Source organism: Ictidomys tridecemlineatus, chromosome 2 (assembly GCF_052094955.1).
Source record: "Ictidomys tridecemlineatus isolate mIctTri1 chromosome 2, mIctTri1.hap1, whole genome shotgun sequence".
NCBI lineage: Eukaryota > Metazoa > Chordata > Mammalia > Rodentia > Sciuridae > Ictidomys > Ictidomys tridecemlineatus.
This window is the reverse complement of record NC_135478.1, coordinates 151,747,914-151,770,030: the sequence shown is the minus strand read 5'-3', so window position 1 is coordinate 151,770,030 and position 22,117 is coordinate 151,747,914. Positions and strand designations below refer to the sequence as shown.

The following is a 22,117-nucleotide window of genomic DNA, read 5'->3' as shown; positions in this document are numbered from 1 at the left end:
CAAATAAGATCACTCTCACATTTCCAAACTCACGGGTGCTGGAAGTTAGAACTCCAACATATTTTTTGGAGAGGAGGCACAAAATTCAGTCCACAACACTCATATTCTGTTACCTAGGCAGCCAGACAATGGAACTGTTCACTTTTCTGTACTCAAAACACACGGCTGCTCCTCCAATCCGGACAGACAGACGTGCAGTGGGGGCAAGATAGTTAGACCTTGGTCATCATTATAAGTCGTTTGTGAGTTTTCTAGGCACTTGGAGTCTTCACTTGCCCCACTCCTCGCCTAGAGAGAGCCCGCCCCCACCTGATTTCATAGTTCCTCTAACGGAAGCCAAACTTCTGTCACAGGATTAGACAAGAGTCTTAAGCCCAAATGGGGTGTGGCTGAAGACTTTTAAGAAGAACGTGGGGAGGAGCAGGCAGAGATACCAACATTGAGTGCCAGAGCTTCCTCTAACTTTCAACGAGGTAAGGGGACGTCCCAGCCAGTGAAGTGTCGGGGGCAAATGTCCCCGAACTCGCAGACTCTGCAGACTCAGGGGTCCTGGGCGGAGAGACCAGGAGACGGGACCCGGGAGACCTGGACGGGGCCGAGCCGCTTCCCGGCCACTTGGGTTTCCGCTCCCGGTGGCCGGCAGGGGGCGCGCGAGGGCCTCGGGCCCCGCTGGCCAGGCGGGTCCCCGGGCGGGAGGGGCGCTTTGGCAACTTTTTGGTTGGCTGCTGCGCGGATGCGAACGGCCCAGGGCCTTTTTAAAGTTGATCTCCCAGGAGCCCTCTCTTTTCGGTCGCAGCACGCTGCTCGGTAAGTGTGTACCGACCCGCCAAGCGTGGGAGCACGCCACGTGGCTGAGGGTCTCGCCGGCGGTGGCCCTTTCCTGAGCCCGGGACAGGGGTTCGGCCTCAGCTTGGCACCAAGGGCGGGGCCCCTGTAGGTGCACAAGTCCAAAAATTGGACTTAACCAAGACCGAGGCGCAGATCCAGGGACCCCCTCCGGGTTCTTAAGCGCCCCTGGGGCTCCCGCCTGTCCGGTAGTTGGGGACCGCGACAGAGCCTACTTAGAAAATCGATGAGATCTGAGGTCTGAAGCGCTTTAAGTTTCCGAGCAGAACAGTATAATTCCAGTGCTAGCAACAAGCAGAGGTAATTTCGCCCACATTGCCACTTTCCCGCCAGAAATGCTTTCCAATTGCCACTTTGCGGAGTTGTTTGTATTTTTAAAAATGTTTGGGTGAATCTTCTGGAAGCCGATGACTGCAGTGAGTCAAACAGAGAGCTGGGAGGTTTCCTGAGGGATCCCACAATTTTCTCCCCTAGATCCACCTGGAGAGGCTGGTGCGCTGCACAGGGTCCCTTGCAAAATGTCCTGGGGGCCAGGCCTGTCTTGCTTGGTCCTACGGAGGGTGGAGAGGGGATGTGCTTGGACAAGGGGTTAGACACCTAACTTCTGTCCCCAAGATGTAAGAAGCATGCAAAGCTGCCCTTGAGAAAGTTTGTCTGAAGGAAGAATTTCCAAGCCTTGGGGCTTGTGTGTTTGTTTTTTTAAGCATCCTGACAATTTTAAATGTAATGCACTCTAGGGCGCTAAACTGCTGTACAAAAGGATATTTTCTGAATTTGTCAAAAACTATAAAGATCTAAATTTAGACAAGAGAATGAAAGACTCATTGTGTCTGTCATAGGAACCACTTAGTAGTCTTTTGTTTGTTTTTCAATGCATATGACATCTTTATTGAGGTATTAATATTCAATTGATTGTGTTTATTTAATGAGTGCAATTCAAGGAATATCAACAGCATTTTGTAAACTTTTCCAGAGAATATTTTAAATAATGAGAAACTACTTGTGTATACTGCTAAAAATAATCTACTGACAACACTAAGTAATGAAAAAAATATATATAGGGTAACTGACACTCTCATGTATGCCTGGTGTAAAATTAGAATAATCGCTTTGCATTTTAGTCAGCTTTTCATTAGTATTACACACCAACTAATTTATAAAGAGAGTGGAATTATTTTGGCTCAGTTATGGAGGTTCTAGTTCATGATAGACTGGCTCTGTTGTTTGGGGTATGTGGCAAGATAGCACATTATGGCAGTAGTCTTATAAGTCTTGTGTTTGACATGTGTTCCTCAGCTCTGATAGACTCTTACTACCCTTTCAATACGAGGAAGCTGAATGGGACATAAATTTTACTGGTTTGAAAGAGGAAAGAAGGGCAGTGATGTAACCTTTTCTAGGCACCTTTTGTTCAGCCACAAATCTAGACCCAAGCAACGAACAGACTGAATCCTCTATCTGTCAAATAGCTCAGTGACACAGGAACCTCCAATGGGTATTCTTTGTTTTACCATAGATTTAGGTGTTGAGGATTCCTGTTGAACCAAACTGTGTTAACATTCAGTTTGATGCAGGCTGAGAGCCTGGCATGTCAAGGAAGCAGCCCTGAGCCAGTGTCTATTTAAGGATTATAGAAATTGAGCAAGTGCCCAGGACTAGAAACTTATCAACCCTGGGCTCTCAGCCTCATGGTAAACAAGTTTCATGCTTCTTTTTATTTTAAATCTGTTGTGAAAAGTTTGTTTCAGTTTTTTAGGAGAATACTGTATCCAAGTAGTGTTTGTTTTCTTAACTTGATACTATTGTGTGCTAATGTAACAAAGAGATAAAGTTGAAAAGAAGGCAACTGCTAAAGTGAAATTGATTCCCAGAGTATAAGGAACTTAAAGTCTTTGGAATTGTCAGGAATTTGGAGACCATAGCTTTGTATTTTATCTAGTCATCAAAGACAGCTAGTAGATAGCCACAATACAGGCCACTCTTTAAACAGCAAAGCTGGATTATCATTATTATTATTATTATTATTATTGCACCTGGGATTGAACTCAGTAGCACTTGACCACTGAGCCACATCCCCAGCCCTATTTTGTATTTTATTTAGAGACAGAATCTCACTGACTTGTTTAGTGTTTCTCACTTTTGCTGAGGCTGGCTTTGAACTCTCATCCTCCTGCCTCAGCCTCCCAAACCACTGGGATTACAGGTATGCGCCATCATACTCAGTCAGATATTCTTAATATTAACCTTGTTGTTACTTTTTTGCCAGGCTCAGTGGTGCTCAAGATCCTGAGGAACATAAGGTATGGACCAAATGGAAACAATTTGGCTTGAGTTCATAGTGGAATAGAATTCTTGGCCAAGGATGAGAACTCTAACCTGATTGGATATGCTTCTGCTCTGATGGGTTAAAGGATTTACCTGAGGCCAACTTGGTATGCAGGAATTTAGTAAATGCAGTCACACCATTCCTTTTAAAATTCTGCTTTACACAGATGAGGACAAAAGCCTCTAGTAAATGGATTAATGCTTCATCAAGCCAAGAGAGTTAAAATTTTTTGAGTTAAAAATTTTGTGGGTTTTTTTTTTTTTTTTTTTTTTTTGCGTGTGTGTACACTAAAATGTTTGTGTCAACAATGGGTACATTGGGGATTCTGTTTCTTATTTCTGCAGTTTTTGTAAACATAGTCTAAGGGCTCTGAGGATTTAGCTCAATTGGTAGAGTGCTTGCTTTGCAAGGCCATGGGTTCGATCCCAAGCACCACACACACAAAAGAACATAGTTTAGTTACTACTATATTATTTTATTGATTAGTAATTGCTGACCTAATAATCTACTGTATTTCTTTTACAGGTCTGATGCATGAAAGAATCACTAAAGCTGTTCAAGTAATGAGGTATATGGCTGTATGGAATAGAGATTTTGATGTCTTTGTCCCTTTCTTGGTGGTCAAAGAGGTGAATTTTGAGACAGTCCTAATTACATAAATGAGCATATCTGGGAATTATACCTCTGCCCTGTAGCTGAGTTGGACTCTTAGAGAATTTCTGTAGAACTCAGTTCCACATTTAGATTTTCTGTTAGCAAGGCTAGTTTGAAACTTGACACAGAATTAACATTAAAGATTATCTTTATTCTTTGTTCAAAGACTCTACAAAGATGACCAAGGCTGGTTCATTAAGGTCAGAGCCAAGAGGAGTGGTACACACCTGTAATCCCAGTAGCTCAGGAGGCTGAGGCAGGAGAATCACAAGTTCAAAGCCAGCCTCAGCAACTTTGTAAGGCCCTGTCTCTAAATAAATATTTAAAGAGGGCTAGGGTTGAGGCTCAGTGGTTAAGCACTCCTGGGTTCGACCCATGGTACCAAAAAGAAAAAAAGATCAGTTAGAATAATTCTAAATTAAATAGCTATTTTACAACTATCTTAAGAAATTGTTGAATGCTTTAATTTATAAAAATCATTATAAAATTATTCTTACTATTCCAGATAATCATGTGCTTTTATGTTATACTCAATTAGTAGAGGCATAAATATGGTAGGACTAGAATTAAATTCTAAGATTACTTCTTACCTGAGCAAAATATCTGTATATCATAGCAAAATTTGAAACTGTCCTCATTGTTGGTTTACTAAAGAAAAGTTTAAAATACTTTCAAAAACTTGGCTTTGTGTGTTTTGTATGCTTCCATCTTTTTTCACAGTCGATCATTTTGGTGATTAGATCTGACCCTCTTGACAGAAAACAGATCAATTGATTCCAAGAACAGGAAGGGGTTGATTGTAAAGGGTTAGGAGGGTATTTTCAAAGTGATTTTTACATCTTGTTCAACATCTTGATTATGGTGGTGATTGCATGATTATGTGTTTGTCAAATATCACACTTAACAGGATGAATTTTACTGAATATAAATTCATACTAAAATAAGCATGACTTTTAAAACATCCTTTCTGTTTTCTTAATAACATTTCCAAAGCAATCTATGGGAGAGTGGTTTGGGATCACCATTTAACATGATTTTATTGAGACATTAAGAGCAACAGAAATGCATGAAGATCATTCTTAGGGTATAAGTGACTCATGCACATGATAAATATCAGAGAAAAGTAAGATATTGACACACCCATCCAAGATATGAACTTTACTTTTATGGATGAGGCAGCAGCATATACTACTCTACCTGCTCAACAGCTGTACTTTGAATCTCAACTATGCCATGGCACTTTCACCAATTTGAAAATCCATATAGTCACAACAAGGTTAACAGAAAATGGGGTGTGAAGATTCTTACCATGTGCCCCAATGCTGTTAATTCTACTTTGGGTTCCTTGAATCCTGATTCCTCCTATATTTTCACTCCAAGGAAGTTTTCTGGAATGTGAAGGTTTGTGAACTGCTTGGTGCTCTCCTCTGAAAGGCTGGCTGAAGCCAGGTGTAGCACATACCTGTAATCCCAGAGACCCAGGAGTGGGGGGTTGGGGAGTTGGGGCTGAAGAAGGAGGATCACAAGTTCAAAGCTAGCCTGGATAATTTAGTGAGACTGTTTCAAAACATAAAGGGCTGGGGAGTGTAATTCAGGGGTAGAGTGCCCCAGGGTTCATTCCCAGTACTACCAAAAAGGAAAAAAAAAAAATGCAGTTTGGAAAAAAAATCAGTCTTCCCTAAAGAGAAAAATGGGTTCTAGAAAGAAAGATGGGTTCAAACTTTAGTTGAGTAATTGATCTTCCCTATAGGTCAAACTTCTACCCCCTGAGCCTGTTGAGCCCTTCCCTGGTGATTAAGGGTATGGAGCTCAGTTGTGTCATCTTATGTCTTCCAGAACCCGTTGGGGTTCCAGGTTTGATGCATTCTTTGCTGTATCCCCACCTCCACCACATCCATGTCCCTATACCTAAAAGAGTTAGAATTGAAACCAGTCTTGAATATTAGAGTGGGGCTCGTTCCCCCAGTGTTACAGATTGAACACTTAAGAAATGCCAAGGCAATAGGTTTTATTTAAAGGATAGAACAGAGACTCTTGAGGGAGTGGGGTGTGTTGGCCTTTTTATAGATATCAGATTTCCTTTCTTGTGTCTCCTCTTCCTCTTGTCTATTTGACCAAAAGGGCAGGAAGAGAGCCATCTAGGGGTTGACTTCTTGGGTTGGAAAATGTGATCTTTCCCTTTGCCTGGAGGTTGTTAGTAACCAGGGATGGGGAGTGCTATCTACCCATTTCCTTCTCTTTGATAATCAGCTGCCTGTCCTTTGCCCTAGTCTTGCCATCAGCAAAGAGGATGGGCTGAGGAGCTGCAGTCATGTATCAGTTCTGTAGGATCAACTTTCCCTTCTTGGCACAGGGTGTGCCCTGTATGTTTAAACAGCTAAAGCAGCAATATACAAATGCCAACATGACTATTAAACCACCAGACTATCCTTTGTGCCCCCTTGCGTCATCCTCATGGTTAAAACCAATCATTTTTAAGTGCGTCAACCCCTTGAACTAACCAATAATCCTTTCCAGATTCTTTCCCGCCACTTGATAGCTAATCATGTTTTAGAGGAGTTGTTTGATTTTCCCCCATGTGTGATGATTTGCTAAGAGATGCTATGATGTATGTAAAGTCCCTGCCTTCCCCAAAGAGTGTATAAAAACTGTTGCAAACTCCGGGCTGAGGGCTCTCTCAGCGTCACCAGTTGCTGTGTGCGGAGAGGACAGAGCTAGCTCGCAATAAACAGCCTCTTTGCTGCTTACATTGATCTTGGTATCTGGTGGCCTTTGGGGGTTCCGAACTCGAGCATATCATTGGGAGCTCCCTTATAAGCCTACCCAGACACCTTGATCAAGAGGTGATGAAAACCCGGTTGGTAAGTTAAGGCATTGCCCATCTGTAATTTTCTGTACTTTGGTTGCCAGCAGGTTCTGGTTCTGTATTTTCTGGTCAGCAAAAGGTCCTGGTGGACACACTATAGGGCCACCGACAGGGGTTTGTGGGAGAATTCTCCAGCCCCTTCTGGGTTCTGAGTGGATTGCACTTTACTAAAGGCTCTGTATTTTGTAGCGGAGGGATCCTCCGTCCATGTCTGCATTTAGTTTCAGTTTAGCCATCCAGGCTGCACTGCATATTCTGTGTTATCTGTGTTTGTTTTTATCATCCTGTCTGCCTCCACCCCCACACCCTGGCAAGGGAACTAATCCCCCTCAGAATTCTTTCAGGTCATAAGCCACCAGGGAGTCCTGTGGCGGAAGACCTACTCTGCCTTCTGAAATCCTCTTTGAAATGGCCTCAGGGTGCTCATGGTTTACGCAAGGCATTTGCTGTCTCTATGTTACAACCTTGATTTGTGGAATAGTTGTAGCTGTTTTCTCTTTTCACCTAGACATGGGACAAACTCAGACTACTCCTTTGACTGTACTGACTGACCATTTTACAGACCTTAAGGAAAGAGGACATAATTTGGGGGTAGAGATAAAGAAAAGAAAACTAGTTACTTTCTGTTCCTCCAAGTGGCCCACCTTTGGTGTAGGGTAGCCATGGGAGGGGACCTTTGACAAAAGTCCTCCAAGTAAAGAACCTGCCTGAGAGAGAGGGACATCCAGATTGGATCCCTTATATCTTAGTGTGGCTGGACTTACTCAAGGACCCCCCCTAATTGGCTAAGTCCTTTTTTACATGTGGCACATGAGGCCAACATTTTTCTGGCAAAAGAGGTCGATTCTGGGCCAGGAACCCTGGAACCTACCCGACTGTCACCCCCCACCCCCCCATCCAGTCCTCCAAGGGGCGATGATGTGCTCCTTGGATTCCTCGCCCCCTCCCTATGTGCCCCCCCAACCAGCTGGATGAGGGGGGTGCAGGGGGAGGAGCAGGAAGAGCAGAAGGAGCCCTGGAAGGACCAGCAGGGGAAACCCGAGGGTGAGCCCAAAGCGCCCTGTCCCCTGTCCAATCTCCTGACACCACCCTGGTCTTACCTCTCAGGGAGTTAGGGCCCCCTGAAGAGACAGGGAACCCTAGACTTCAGTACTGGCCCTTCTCCACTAGTGATTTACACAATTGGAAGAATCAAAACCCCTCTTACTCTGACAACCCAAAGAGTTTAGTTTCTCTCCTGCATAGTGTTCTGTTTACTCACCAGCCTATCTGGGATGATTGCCAACAACTGCTCCGCATCCTCTTCACCACAGAAGAAAGGGAAAGAATCCAGACTTCAGACAGAGGCCAGGAAACTGGTCCCTGGAGATGACGCCAACCCTGACTTGATTAATGCTGGTTTTCCCTTGAGCAGGCCGCCCGCAGCCAAGTGGGACCACAACACGGCAGAAGGTAGGGGGAGGCTCCGGGTCTATCGCCAGACTCTAATGGCGGGTCTCCAGGCTGCAGCCTGAAAACCAACTAATTTGGCTAAAGTTTATACAGTAATACAAGGGAAACAGGAGTCGCCTGCTAGCTACCTAGAAAGGTTAATGGAAGCCTTTAGACAATTTACCCCAATGAATCCAGAGGCTCTGGAGAATCAGGCAGCAGTAGTAATGGCTTTTGTTAATTAGGCAGCTCCAGATATTAAAAGGAAACTACAAAAACTAGAGAATTTAGAGGGTAAGAGTGTTCAGGATCTCTTAGCAACAGCACAGAGAGTCCATAATAATAGGTATGCACCTGAGGACAGGCAAGTAAAGGCCACCAGAGAAATGACAAGAGTGTTGGTAGCAGCAGTACAAGGAAGGGAAAGGAGGCAAAGCTCGGGGAACTGGGGCAGAGACCAAGAGCAAGAGCAGTGCTAACCTATCGGCCTGTGACCAACCATGTAAAGACCAATGTGCTTACTGCAAGGAGACAGGTCATTGGGCAAGGGAGTGCCCTAAGAAAAAGGAAGTGGGGCTGGGGCCCCATCCCCCTAGATGCACTCCAGTATTGGTGACTAACACAGAGAAAGATTAGGGGCGTCAAGGTTCGGCTCCCCTCCCCAAATCTAGGGTGACTTTTAAGGTGGAGGGGACTCCAATTGAGTTCCTAGTGGACACTGGAGTTCAACACTCTGTATTGACAGAGCTGCAAGGAAAATTATCTAAAAAGACTTCTTGGGTACAGGGGGCTACAGGGATTAACAAATGTTCATGGACTACCCAAAGAACAGTGGACCTAGGTGTGGGCCAGGATTTTACTGACTGCCCCTACCCCCTGTTGGGAAGAGACTTACTCACCAAAATTGGAGCTCAAGTTCACTTTCAACCTGGAGGCACTACAATCTCTGATGGTCAGGGACAGCCTATTCAGGTACTGACTGTGACCTTCGAGGATGGATATAGACTGTATCAACAACCCATGCCCGGCAATCAGGAAATAGACTGTTGGCTAAAGGAGTACCTGGAGGCCGAGACAGGAGGTATGGGTCTGGCCAAACACCGGCCAGCAGTGTTTGTGGAACTAAAACCTGGAGTGGACCTGGCTAGGGTTCGTCAATACTCAATGTCGGTGGAAGCTCGAGCAGGAATAACCCCCCATTTTCAGCAACTGTTAGATTTGGGGGTCTACAGTCTTGCCAGTTGGCCTGGAACACCCTGCTTCTGCCTGTTTGAAAGCTTCAGTCCATTGACTACCGGCAGGTCCAAGACCTGAGGGAGGTGAACAAAAGGGTGATGGACATTCACCCCACTGTCCCTAACCCATATACCCTCCTAAGCTCCCTGTCACCTGAAAGGCAGTGATATACAGTAATAGATCTAAAAGATGCCTTCTTTAGTCTGCCCCTGGCTCCGAGGAGTTAACAACTAATCGCCTTCGAGTGGTCGGACAAGGAAAAAGGAATCAATCAATGGACAGCTAACGTGGACCAAACTCCCACATGGCTTCAAGAATTCTCCTATTATCCTCGATAAAGCACTCCATGAGGACCTAGGTGAGTTCTGGGAGAAGCACCCTGAGCTAACTCTCTTACAGTATGTAGATGATTTGTTGATTGCAGCCCAGACCAGAAAAGGGTGCCTAAAAGGGACTGGATACCTGTTGCAGATCAGGGGGACCTAGGTTACTGAGCCTCAGCAAACCAAGAAAGCTCAAAAATCTGCAAGCCTAGGGTATCTGTTAAAAGACCGGCAATGCTGGCTAACACAGGCCAGGAAAGAGACAGTTTTAAAAATCCCTGTACCCCAGACCCCAAGGCATTGAGGGAGTTTCTGGGATCTGCTGGCTTTTGCAGGCTGTGGATACTTGGGTTTGCTGAATTAGCCAGGCCTCTGTGCGAAGGCACAAATGCAACTCAGCCCTTCCAGTGGACTGAGGAGATGGGCAGAGCCTTCAATCAAATTAAGACTGCATTGCTATCTGCACCAGCTCTAGGGCTACCCAATGTCACGAAACCATTCTATCTATACATTGATGAGAGCAAAGGGGTTGCTAAAGGGGTCTTGACCCAGTATCTGGGTCCCTGGAAGAGGCCAGTGGCCTACTTGTCAAAAAGGCTGGACCCTGTAGTGGCCAGCTGGCCACCTTGCTTGAGGATGTTAGCTGCCACTGCCCTAATGATAAAGGACGCCAACAAACTAACCTTAGGACAAAGAGCTATATATCACCACCACCCCCATGCCATCGAAGGAATCCTAAAGCAACCCCCAGACCGGTGGCTAAGCAATGCCCGGCTCACCCATTATCAAGGGCTGTTACTTAACCCTCTCAGAATTACCTTTTAGGCATCCTCAGCTCTCAACCCCACAACCCTACTACCCGACCCCGACTTGGAGGCTCCCTTGCATGACTGTGCACAGATCCTAGCACAGGTCCCCAGCATCAGAGAAGACCTCCAGGACCAGCCATTGCCGGATGCAGAGCTTGGATGCAGATCCCGTTCACGGATGGGAGCAGCTTCATTCAACAAGGTCAGAGGTATGTGGGCACATGGTAGTAACAGAGACTGAAGTGGTATGGGCTGAGCCTCTCCCAACAGGAACATCAGCCCAGAGAGCTGAACTGATAGCCTTGACCCAAGCACTAACGTAGGAAAAGACAAAAAGCTGACTGTGTACACCGATAGCCGGTATGCTTTTGCCACGGCCCACATACATGGCACCATCTATAAGAAAAGAGAGCTACTGACAGCTGAGGGAAAAACTATAAAAAAAGAAGAGATATTGGCCCTTATTACAACCCTATGGTTGCCTAAGAAATTGGCCATTGTCCACCGTCCAGGACATCAGAAACCTAAGGACATGGTATCCAGAGGGGACAATCTGGCAGATAAAACCGCTTGGGAAATAGCCATGCAAAGAGAGATTGTGATGATAGCCAACCTGCCTGACCCAGGACCCCGAAGCCTACCAGAAATGCCACAATATTTCAAAGAGGACTTAGAGTGGATTAAAGGATTGCCTATGACTCAGTGCCTTAATGGATGGTGGCGAGACTCCCAATGTCATGTGATAGTATCTGAAAAGTTAGGCAACAGAATTTTGCAAAAAATGCATCTCTCCACCCACATGGGTGAGAGAAAAATGCAGGACCTACTAAGCCATGCTAAGATAAAGATTTAAAATGCAAATTCCAAGACCCAGCAGATTGTTGCTACCTGTAAGGCCTGCCAGCTGAGGAATGTGGGCCACAGCACAATCGACCCTGGGAATCTGGTAAGAAGAGACAGAACAGGAGCCTATTGGGAAGTAGACTTCACTGAGGTAAAACCTGGCAAATATGGTTATAAGTACCTTTTAGTTTTTATAGATACTTTTTCAGGATGGCAGAAGGATTTCCAACTAAGCGTGAGACAGCTCAAGTAGTAGTTAAAAAGTTGCTGGAAGACATCTTACCCAAGTACAGTTTCCCAGTCTTGGTAGGGTCGGATAATGGACCGGCCTTTATGTCTAAGGTAAGTCAGGGACTCGTGTCTATTCTTGGGGCAGATTGGAAATTGCATTGTGCTTACAGACCCCAAAGTTCAGGACAAGTAGAGAGAATGAATAGAACCCTAAAAGAGACCCTAACCAAATTGACCATGGAGACTGGCGGAGACTGGGTAGCCCTCCTTCCCTATGCCCTGTTAGGAGCCACTCCCTTTGAAATTATGTTTGGCATACCCCCTCCCATAATCCCCTGCTTGTCTGAGTACCTGCTTGTAGAATTTGATGACTCTGACCTCTTACATTCCCTAAAAGCCCAGCAACAAGCCCACCAGGACGAGTGGTCCCATCTCAAAGCTCTGTATGAAACAAGACTCCCTCCTCAGCCATACAGCTTCCGTTCCAGAGACTGGGTCTACATAAAGAGACATCAACAGGAATCACTGCAACCTCCCTGGAAGGGACCATACGGGGTGATCCTCACAACACCCACCGCTCTCAAGGTCAACGGGATTGCCACCTGGATCCACTACTCTCATGCAAAGCCAGCAGACTTGTTCTCTGTGAGGAGCGACTTCATTCCGGATTCGAATTCCAAGTGGCAAGTTACTCGTCATAAGGACAATTTTCTTAATTGTTTAAACCCTAGTTAGGATGCTATTATTAGTCTGGCTGCTTATTCTCGCTTGCATTAGTACCATTCTTTGTAATAACCCCCATTTTCCATATAAGTGGACCTGGGTAATCCAGAATCCAGCAATTGGACATAACATAGTCTTGGCAACTCAGGAAGGACCCCAGATATGGTTCCCGGACTTACAGTTCGATCTTTGCCAGTTGGCTGAGGGGTCGTGGAAACAAACAAAACAAAAAGGCTCTGACACACCCATCCATTATATGAGAAAGAGGTACCTGAGCTCTGATGGCTTAAACGGTCCTCCCTGTAAAATGGATACCTGGTACATATGCCCCGGAGAGTCCCGCCCCCCAGAATGCGGGAGTTCTGCAGAATATTATTGCAAGCAATGGGGATGTGAGACTAGTGTGGCAGGGTCTAGAGCCTGGAAGGTCGCCAAAGATGACTTAGTAAAATACTCCAGACCACATAATCAGAACTCCTGGATACAAGCCAGATTCACCCCAAAGGGAAAAGAGGCACAAGGATGGGAACAAGGAAAATCTTGGGGAATAAGACTTTACTGGATAGGAAGCCGTGATGAAGGACTCATTTTTACTCTCAAGGTTTTAAAGACCCAAATTGTACCCGCTGTGGTGGGACCTAACAAAGCCCTGGCCCCACCACCATCAGCTAACACCCCCATTATGCCTGAAAGTACCCAAGTACCTAAGACTACCCAGAGGATCCCTGAGGAAAGGGACCTAAACTCTCCACCCGAACTGCCCAACCTACTTGTGCCCGGCATTTCAGAGGAGAACGCCTTGGGAGCTCCCTTGTGGAAACTACTGCTAAAAACTTATGATGTTGTAAACAAAACCCAACCCCAGATGACAGAGTCCTGTTGGATGTGTTATGATATGCAACTCCCCTTTTATGAGGGGATAGCTCTCCCAGGAAGTTATACACTGACTAGCAAAGTACAGGACTGCCGATGGGAACCAGTGGAATCTGGACTTACCTTGGAGAAGGTTATTGGAAAAGGCAGCTGTGTGGGAAACCCACCACCCTCTCTGCAGCATTTATGCAATCAGACTTCCCCTATACCCACCCAAATGACTTATCTATTACCATCAGAAAACAGTTGGTGGGCATGTGACACAGGCCTTACCCCCTGTGCTCACACAGCCATGCTCAACCGTACCCACGGATTTTGTGTTATGGTTCAACTTGTACCCAGATTAATTTACCACTCTGAAGAAGAAGTGATATTCAGGTTAGAAAATAAGGAATTACAAAGGAAGGTAGCCATATTAACCATAGGAGCCCTGTTAGGAGCAGTAGGAGTGGGGACTGGAACAACGGCCCTGATTGAACAGCGCTCCTATTTTTCTAGTCTGAGGGAAGCCATAGATGAGGACATCCAAGAACTACAGAGACAGGTAAAACATTTGGAGGAATTACACGCATCCCTTGCAGAAGTTGTGCTTCAAAATCGAAGGGGCTTAGATTTAGTCTTTTTACAACAAGGAGGACTTTGTGCAGCACTAGGAGAAGAATGTTGTTTTTACGTTAACCATTCTGGGGTAACCAGACAATCAATAGCCAAAGTACAGGAAGGATTGGAGAAGCAGAGGAAAGAGAGAGAGCGACAGAAGGGATGGTTTGAATCATGGTTTGATTATTCCCCCTGGCTCACAACTTTACTTTCTGCTTTGGTTGGACCCTTACTTGTAATTATGCTTGCCTTAATAGTAGGACCCTGTATTATAAATAAGTTTGCAGCTTTTGTAAAGGAACAAATCAATACAGTCCAGTTAATGGTGTTAACTGGACGAGCCCAGTACCAGTCCCGGGACAAAAGTAGTAGGGTCGAACCCTATGAGCTTACTCAGAGGAATCCATGATTGGCTCCCAAGGTACCCAAAAAGAAATACGGGAATGAAAGACCTAAGCAACCTCATTTTACTTGGGGCCTCATTTTGCTCTGAGACTTAACCCCTGACCTACTGCAGTCCTAAAGTCAGGAAATACCACAGAAAGCTCTGCACAAACAGTTCTCAGAAGCCACAGATGGTGATTGCCTAAGATAGGCCAGATGTTGAAATATCTGAAATTCCAGATGGCCCCCACCTAGGTGCAGTGACCAATATCTAAACCAGAAGCCCTGCAGCTTGGCACGTACCCCGCTTGCGACACTGTCATGGTTTAAAACAATCATTTTTAAGTGTCAACCCCTTGAACTAACCAATAATCCTTTCCAGATTCTTTCCCTCCACTTGATACGCTAACCATGTTTTAGAGTTGTTGTTTGATTTTCCCGAGGTGTGTGATGATTTGCTAAGAGATGCTATGATGTATGTGAAGTACCTGCCTTCCCCAAAGAGTGTATAAAACTGCTGCAAACCCTGGGCTTGGGGCCTTTCAGTGTCACCAGTTGCTGTGTGCGCTAAATAATTGAACTATTTATTTAGCTCACAATAAATGCCTCTTTGCTGCTTACATTGATCTTGGTCTCTGGTGGTCTTTTGGGGGCCCCAAACTTGAGCATATCACTAGTTCATGATAGATTGGCTCTGTTGTTTGGGGTATGTGGCAAGATAGCACATTATGGCAGTAGTCTTATAAGACTAATAAGTCTTATAAGATAAGTCTTGTGTTTGACATGTGTTCCTCAGCTCTGAGAGACTCTTACTACCCTTTTTGAAAGAGGAAAGAAGGGCAGTGATGTAACCTGTGTTCTAGGCACCTTTTGTTCAGCCACAAATCCTGACCCAAAGCACACGAACAGATTGAATCCCCTATCTGTCAAATAGCCCAGTGACACAGGAACCTCCAATGGGAGTTCTTTGTTTTACTATTGTTTTAGGTGTTGGGATTCCTGTTGAACCAAACTGGGTTAACATTCAGTTTGATGCAGGCTGAGACCTGGCATGTCAAGGAAGCAGCCCTGAGCCAGTGTCTATTTAAGGATTTGGAAACTGAGCAAGTGCCCAGGACTAGAAACTTCTCAACCCTAGGCTCTGAGCCTCAGGGTAAAAAAGTTTCATGCTTCTTTTAATTTTAAATCTGTGAAAAGTTTATTTCAGTTTTTTAGGAGAATACTGTATCCAAGTAATGTTTCTTTTCTAAACTTGATACTATTGCATGCTAATGTAACAAAGAGATAAAGTTGGAAAGATGGCAACTGCTAAAGTTAAATTGATTCCCAGATTTTAAGGAACTTAAAGTCTTTGGAATTGTCAGGAATTTGGAGACCATAGCTTTGTATTTTATCTATTCATCAAAGGAAGCTAGTAGATAGCCACAATACAGGACACTCTTTAAACAACAAAGCTATATATGGATTATTATTATTATTATTATTGCACCTGGGATTGAACTCAGTAGCACTTGACCACTGAGCCACATCCCAGCCCTATTCTGTATTTTATTTAGAGACAGAATCTCACTGACTTGTTTAGTGTTTCTTACTTTTGCTGAGGCTGGCTTTGAACTCTCATCCTCCTGCCTCAGCCTCCCAAACCACTGGGATTACAGGTATGTGCCATTGCACCCAGTTGATATTAACATTAACCTTGTTGTTACTTTTTTGCCAGGCTCAGTGGTGCTCAAGATCCTGAGGAACATAAGGTATGGACCAAATGGAAACAATTTGGCTTGAGTTCATAGTGGAATAGAATTCTTGGCCAAGGATGAGAACTCTAACCTGATTGGATATGCTTCTGCTCTGATGGGTTAAAGGATTTACCTGAGGCCAACTTGGTATGCAGGAATTTAGTAAATGCAGTCACACCATTCCTTTTAAAATTCTGCTTTACACAGAAGAGGGCAAAAGCCTCTAGTAAATGGATTAATGCTTCACCAAGCCAAGAGATAGGATTTTGAGTTTAAAATTCTGGGTTTTTTTGTGTGTAAGTGGTGTGTGTGTGTGTGTGTGTGTGTGTGTGTGTGTGTGTGTGTATACACTAAAATGTTTGTGTCAACAATGGGTACATTGGGGATTCTGTTTCTTACTTCTGCAGTTTTTATAAACATAGTCTAAGGGTTCTGGGGATATAACTCAGTATGTAGAATGCTTGCCTTGCATGCACAAGGCCATGGGTTCGATCCCCAGTGCCACATACACACACACACACACACACACACACACACACACACACACACACAAAAGAACATAGTCTAGATACTACTGTATTATTTTATTGATTAGTAATTGCTGACCTAATAATCTACTGTATTTCTTTTACAGGTCTGATGCATGAAAGAATCATTAAAGTTGTTCAAGTAATAAGGTATATGGCTGTATGGAATAGAGGTTTTGATGTCTTTGTCCCTTTCTTTGTAGTCGCAAGGGTGAATTTTGAGACAGTCCTAATTACATATATGAGCATATCTGGGAATTGTACCTCTGCCCTGTAGCTGAGTTGGGCTCTTAGAGAATTTCTGTAGAACTCAGTTCCACATTTAGATTTTCTATTAATAAGGCTAGTTTGAAACTTGACACAGAATTAACATTAAAGATTGTCTTTATTGTTGGTTCATATACTCTACAAAGATGACCAAGGCTGATTCATTAAGATCAGAGCCAGGAGGGGTGGTTCACACCTGTAATCCCAGTAGCTCAGGAGGCTGAGGCAGGAGAATCACAAGTTCAAAGCCAGCCTCAGCAACTTAGTGAGGCCCTGTCTCTAAATAAAATATTTTAAAAGGGCTGGAGTTGTGACTCAGTGGTTAAGCACTCCTGGGTTCAACCCATGATACCAAAAAAGAAAAAAAGATCAGTTAGAATAATTCTAAATTAACTAGCTATTTTACAACTATCTTAAGAAATTGTTGAATGCTTTAATTTATAAGTCATTATAAAATTATTCTTACTATTCCAGATAATCATGTACACTCAATTAGTAGAGGCATAAATATGGCAGGACTAGAGTTAAATTCTAAGATTTACCTCTTACCTGAGCAAAATATCTGTATATCATACCAAATTTGAAACTGTCCTCATTGTTGGTTTACTAAAGAAAACTTTTTACTTTCAAAAACTTGGCTTTGTGTGTTTTGTATGCTTCCATCTTTTTCACAGTGGATCATTTTGGTGATTAGATCTGACCCTCTTGACAGAAAACAGATCAATTGATTCCAAGAACAGGAAGGTGTTGATTGTAAAGGGTTAGGAGGGTATTTTCGAAGTGATGTTTACATCTTGTTCAACATTGATCATGGTGGTGATTGCATGATTATGTGTTTGTCAAATATCACACTTAACAGGATGAATTTTACTGAATATAAATTCATACTAAAATAAGCATGACTTTTAAAACATCCTTTCTGTTTTCTTAATAACATTTCCAAAGCAATCTATGGGAGAGTGGTTTGGGATCACCATTTAACATGATTTTATTGAGACATTAAGAGCAACAGAAATGCATGAAGATCATTTTTAGGGTATAAGTGACTCATGCACATGATAAATATCAGAGAAAAGTAAGATATTGACACACCCATCCAAGATATGAACTTTACTTTTATGGATGATTGAGGCAGCAGCATATACTACTCTACCTGCTCAACAGCTGCACTTTGAATCTCAACTATGCCATGGCACTTTCACCAATTTGAAAATCCATATAGGCACAACAAGGTAGCAGAAAATGGAGTGTGAAGATTCTTACCATGTGCCCCAGTGCTGTTAATTCTACTTTGGGTTCCTTGAATCCTGATTCCTCCTATATTGACCGGGTTTTTACTCCAAGGAAGTTTTCTGGAATGTGAAGGTTTGTGAACTGCCTGGTGTGCTCCTCTGAAAGGCTGGCTGAAGCCAGGTGTAGCACAAGCCTGTAATCCCAGAGACCTAGGAGTGGAGGGTTGGGGAGTTGGGGCTGAAGGAGGATCACAGGTTCAAAGCTAGCCTGGGTAATTTAGTGAGACTGTTTCGAAACATAAAGGGCTGGGGAGTGTAACTCAGGGGTAGAGTGCCCCAGGGTTCATTCCCAGTACTACCAAAAAGAAAAAAAAAAATGCATTTTGGAAAAAAAATCAGTCTTCTTTTTCCCTAAAAAGAAAAATGGGTTCTAGAAAGAAAGATGGGTTCAAACATTAGTTAAGTTTTTGTTCTTCCCTATAGGTCAAACTTCTAAACCCTGAGCCTGTTGAGCCCTTCCCTGGTGACCAAGGGTATATACAGAGCTCAGTTTTGTCATCTTGTATGTCTTCCAGAACCCATTGGGGTTCCAGGTTTGATGCATTCTTTGCTGTATCCCCACCTCCACCAAATCCATGTCCTTATATATAACCTGAACATGGTTAAAGAGTTAGAATTGCAACCAGTCTTAAAAAGTAGAATGGGGCTCGTTCCCCCAGTGTTATAGATTGAACACTTGAGAAATGCCAAGGCAATAGGTTTTATTTAAAGGATAGAACAGAGACTCCTGAGGGAGTGGGGTGTGTTGGCCTTTTTATAGATTTCAGATTTCCTTTCTTGTGTCTCCTCTTCCTCTTATCTTGCCTATTTGACCAGAAGGGCAGGAAGAGAGCCATCTAGGGGTTGACTTCTTGGGTTGGAAAATGTGATCTTTCCCCTCCCCTGGAGGTTGTTAGCAACCAGGTGATGGGGAGTGCTACCTACCCATTTCCTTCTCTTTGATTATCAGCTGCCTGTCCTTTGCTTTCATCTCACCAACAGTGAGATGGGCTGAGGAGCTGCAGTCATGCATCAGTTCTGTAGCATCAACTTTCCCTCCTTGGCACAGCATGTGCCCTGTATATTAAAATAGCTAAAGCAGCAATATACAAATGCCAATATGACTATTAAACCACCAGACTGTCCTTTGTGCTCCAGGGCCCTAACAGAAGAAGCAAGTCTGAAGTTGAATGAAATGTTTTCACAAGATTTATTCATTCCAATTGAGAGACTTGGGCTTGAAGATTATTTTTAATTATGATAAAACTGGAATTGGAATACAATTTTTATGCTTAAGGTTATGATTTCACTGAAAATATAAAATCTTTCAGAACTCCAGTCACTAACTTCTCCAGATAGTGACATAACTCACCCAGTATGCCAGTTAACACCATTGATGTGTCATTCAGGTAGGTTGAGATACATTACTTTGATTTCAAGAAAAGACATACCCCATGTTCCTAAGCACTTGAGTCCAAGTAGATTCTGTTTCTTAAAGGTAAGCAAGTCTTATAGTTCAAGTGAATATTCCAGACTAAAATACGTGTATTTTTGATGGTCTTCAGACCTTAAATAATTATATTCTTGGTAAATATATTAAGTCCTGTGGTAGTAATGACTCCCTCCTTTATGGAGTTTGTGCAGTGATATCCATTGCACAATGTGACATGGAGCTGGTTGGCATGTGCTTCCATTGACTTCTGTTACAAGAGGTAATTTCACCTTGTAGCTGGGTCAATACAATATCTGAAAGAGTCAATTGTTAGTACAAATAGTGAAGAAACTATTATATCTTATTATACCCCCCAACACCACATTTCCCCAAATGATTCGGGGTCATTTAAAAGCATCTTAAATAATACAATAATCCATAAGAGAGAATAAAAGCCCAGTAAGAAGAGAGCAGGAGTACAAAAGTAAGCCATTGGCCTTTATGTTTTCAGTTTGGCTCTTGAGCGTCCTAAGGGCAGAGAAACGTGACAAATTAGCCGTTGAATTCATCACTTCAAAATGGAGGAGGGGAGTGGTCCTTCACATTTGAGGAATCCTGAACCCAAATGAGAACAGGCTCTTTTTCCCTGCTGATCTCAAGTACTTTGAAGAAAGTAGAACAGAAAAGGCATCTGGATAAAAGGAGGATCTAGAAAGAGTGGAGACTGATGCATTTGGCTCTAGAGCAGGAAAGTGAGTTGTTAGCTGCCCACTCTGAAGTCTGGGCCTGCTCAGCTGATTGGCCAGCCAAAGTCAGAGGTAAAATGAGAAGCTACTTCCAGGTTGTATGCATGGATAAATAGCCAGAAGTATGTTCGAAAGTCTTATATTTATTTTGTACTCATAAAGATTGCCTTTCCAAAATTTACTTTGTATTTATGAACTTAAAATTTCTGCTTTCAATATTTTATTATAAAATTGTAATTTATCACAATCTGGAATTAGGCAACTGTGGCTAGAAAGCCCTCTAGTGGAGTTTATCTATACTGCAAGGGGCCAATTATCTTGAACCCTCCTCTATTGCCACATGAACCTCCATACCAGTCAGTTTCAGAGATAAACTGTCAAATCAGTTTTGATGCATGTCACCTTGATTTGTTTTGGGGAGTAGCAGGATATTATAGCTGATGGAATGAAACCTAATACCATTAACATTGGACAAGTTTCCTGACCTGTTACCATATTCTCTCAGGTAAGTATAACCCATGTCACAGGCCTCTCCTAGTGAAGAAATATGTGGGACTTAGGGAATCATTGTCTACAACTGCTCTCCAATACAGCAGCCACCAGTCATATGTGACTAGTCCAAACTGATGTGCTGTAGGTGTGAAAAGTTCAGATGTAAGGAATATATAAAAATTTGGGCTGGGGTTGTGGCTCAGTGGTAGAGCACTTGCCTAGCATTTGTGAGGCACTGGGTTTGATTCTCAGCACCACATCTAAATAAAATAAAGGTCCATCCATGACTCAAAAAAAAAAACTTTTAAAAAAGAATATATAAAATTTCCAATTTTATAATGGTTTTAAGTTCCACAATAATTGACTGGGTTGAATTAAATACACTTGAAGTGATATTAGTATGATTTGCATTATATTTCTATTGGACAGGATGGGTGTAAAACATGAATCAAAATCATCATGGAAACATGCAAATAGCAATCTACAATGTAATAGGAAGATGTTGCTATACTATACAGAACCTTGAGGAAAAGGAAGAGTAAATTAGCACTCACAGTGTGGAATTTACCAGGAAGCAGCTATTTTCCCTCCTAAGGACAGAAGTTGCAGAGGTAGGGAGCTCATGCTACTCAGAAGACTCGACATAGAGTCTGGTCTTGCGCTAGAGATTCTAAAGGAAAAAGACTTCAGAATGTATTTATTAAATGCTCCTTCTGTTCTCCACCTGCCCTGCACAAATATTTGTGTGTTCATTGGAGTAATCAAGGGCTGGAGGGTTTGGTAGGCTACATCTAGTCAAATATGACTTCCTAGTAAAGAATCCAGATGAAAAAAAGTCTGGTCTCCTGACCAATTCTTCTGCTGGTGTGTGTGTGTGTGTGTGTGTGTGTGTGTGTGTGTGTGTGTGTAGTAGTAGTAGTAGTAGTAGTAGTAGTAGTAGTAGTAGTAGTAGAGTAGTAGTAGTAATGGAAGGGGAGAGATTGGAGGAGGTGGCATCACAAATATCACTAGAATTTGTATAAAGTACTCTTTTTTGAAACTACCCTATGTTAGGCAAAATGTTCCACAGAATTCTCTCCTTCCCTTGTTTTCACTTGACTGTTTGCTCTAAAAAAGCAGATCCATGTAAAATCCCAGAGTGTCGTTTTATTGCTACTAATAATGACTTTTTGTCATTTTGTTTCTTTCTGTGAAGTGCTGAGGATGAAATCCAGGCCCTCACACATGCTAGGCGAGTGCTCTACCACTGCTCTCCCAGCCTCTGTCATTTTATTTTTAATAATAAGTGAATTCCTCCTGTAGTTTTCACATTTCTCTTAAATAATGGTTCTTAATTAGGGGACATTTGTTAGTGTCTGAAGACTCTTGATTGTCACAACTAGGTTGATGGGGCTATGCCACCAGCATCTAGTGGGTAGAGACCAGAGATGCTACAAAGTATGCTACAATGCAAAGGACTGCCCCTGCAACAAAGAATGTTGACCCAGAGTGTCCATAGTAC

At 43.2% G+C, this 22,117-nt stretch overlaps 2 non-coding genes across 2 annotated transcripts; both read left to right on the top strand.

Moving 5' to 3' along the window:
* The first annotated feature begins 3,199 nt into the window (after positions 1-3,199).
* On the top strand, positions 3,200-3,273 carry LOC120892128 (small nucleolar RNA SNORD93). The gene has a single exon (XR_005736785.1). It is a non-coding gene; the product is annotated as a small nucleolar RNA SNORD93 (small nucleolar RNA).
* A 12,676-nt stretch (positions 3,274-15,949) lies between these two features.
* LOC120892129 (small nucleolar RNA SNORD93) lies at positions 15,950-16,023 on the top strand. Its single transcript, XR_005736786.1, has one exon. It is a non-coding gene; the product is annotated as a small nucleolar RNA SNORD93 (small nucleolar RNA).
* Positions 16,024-22,117: the final 6,094 nt, after the last annotated feature.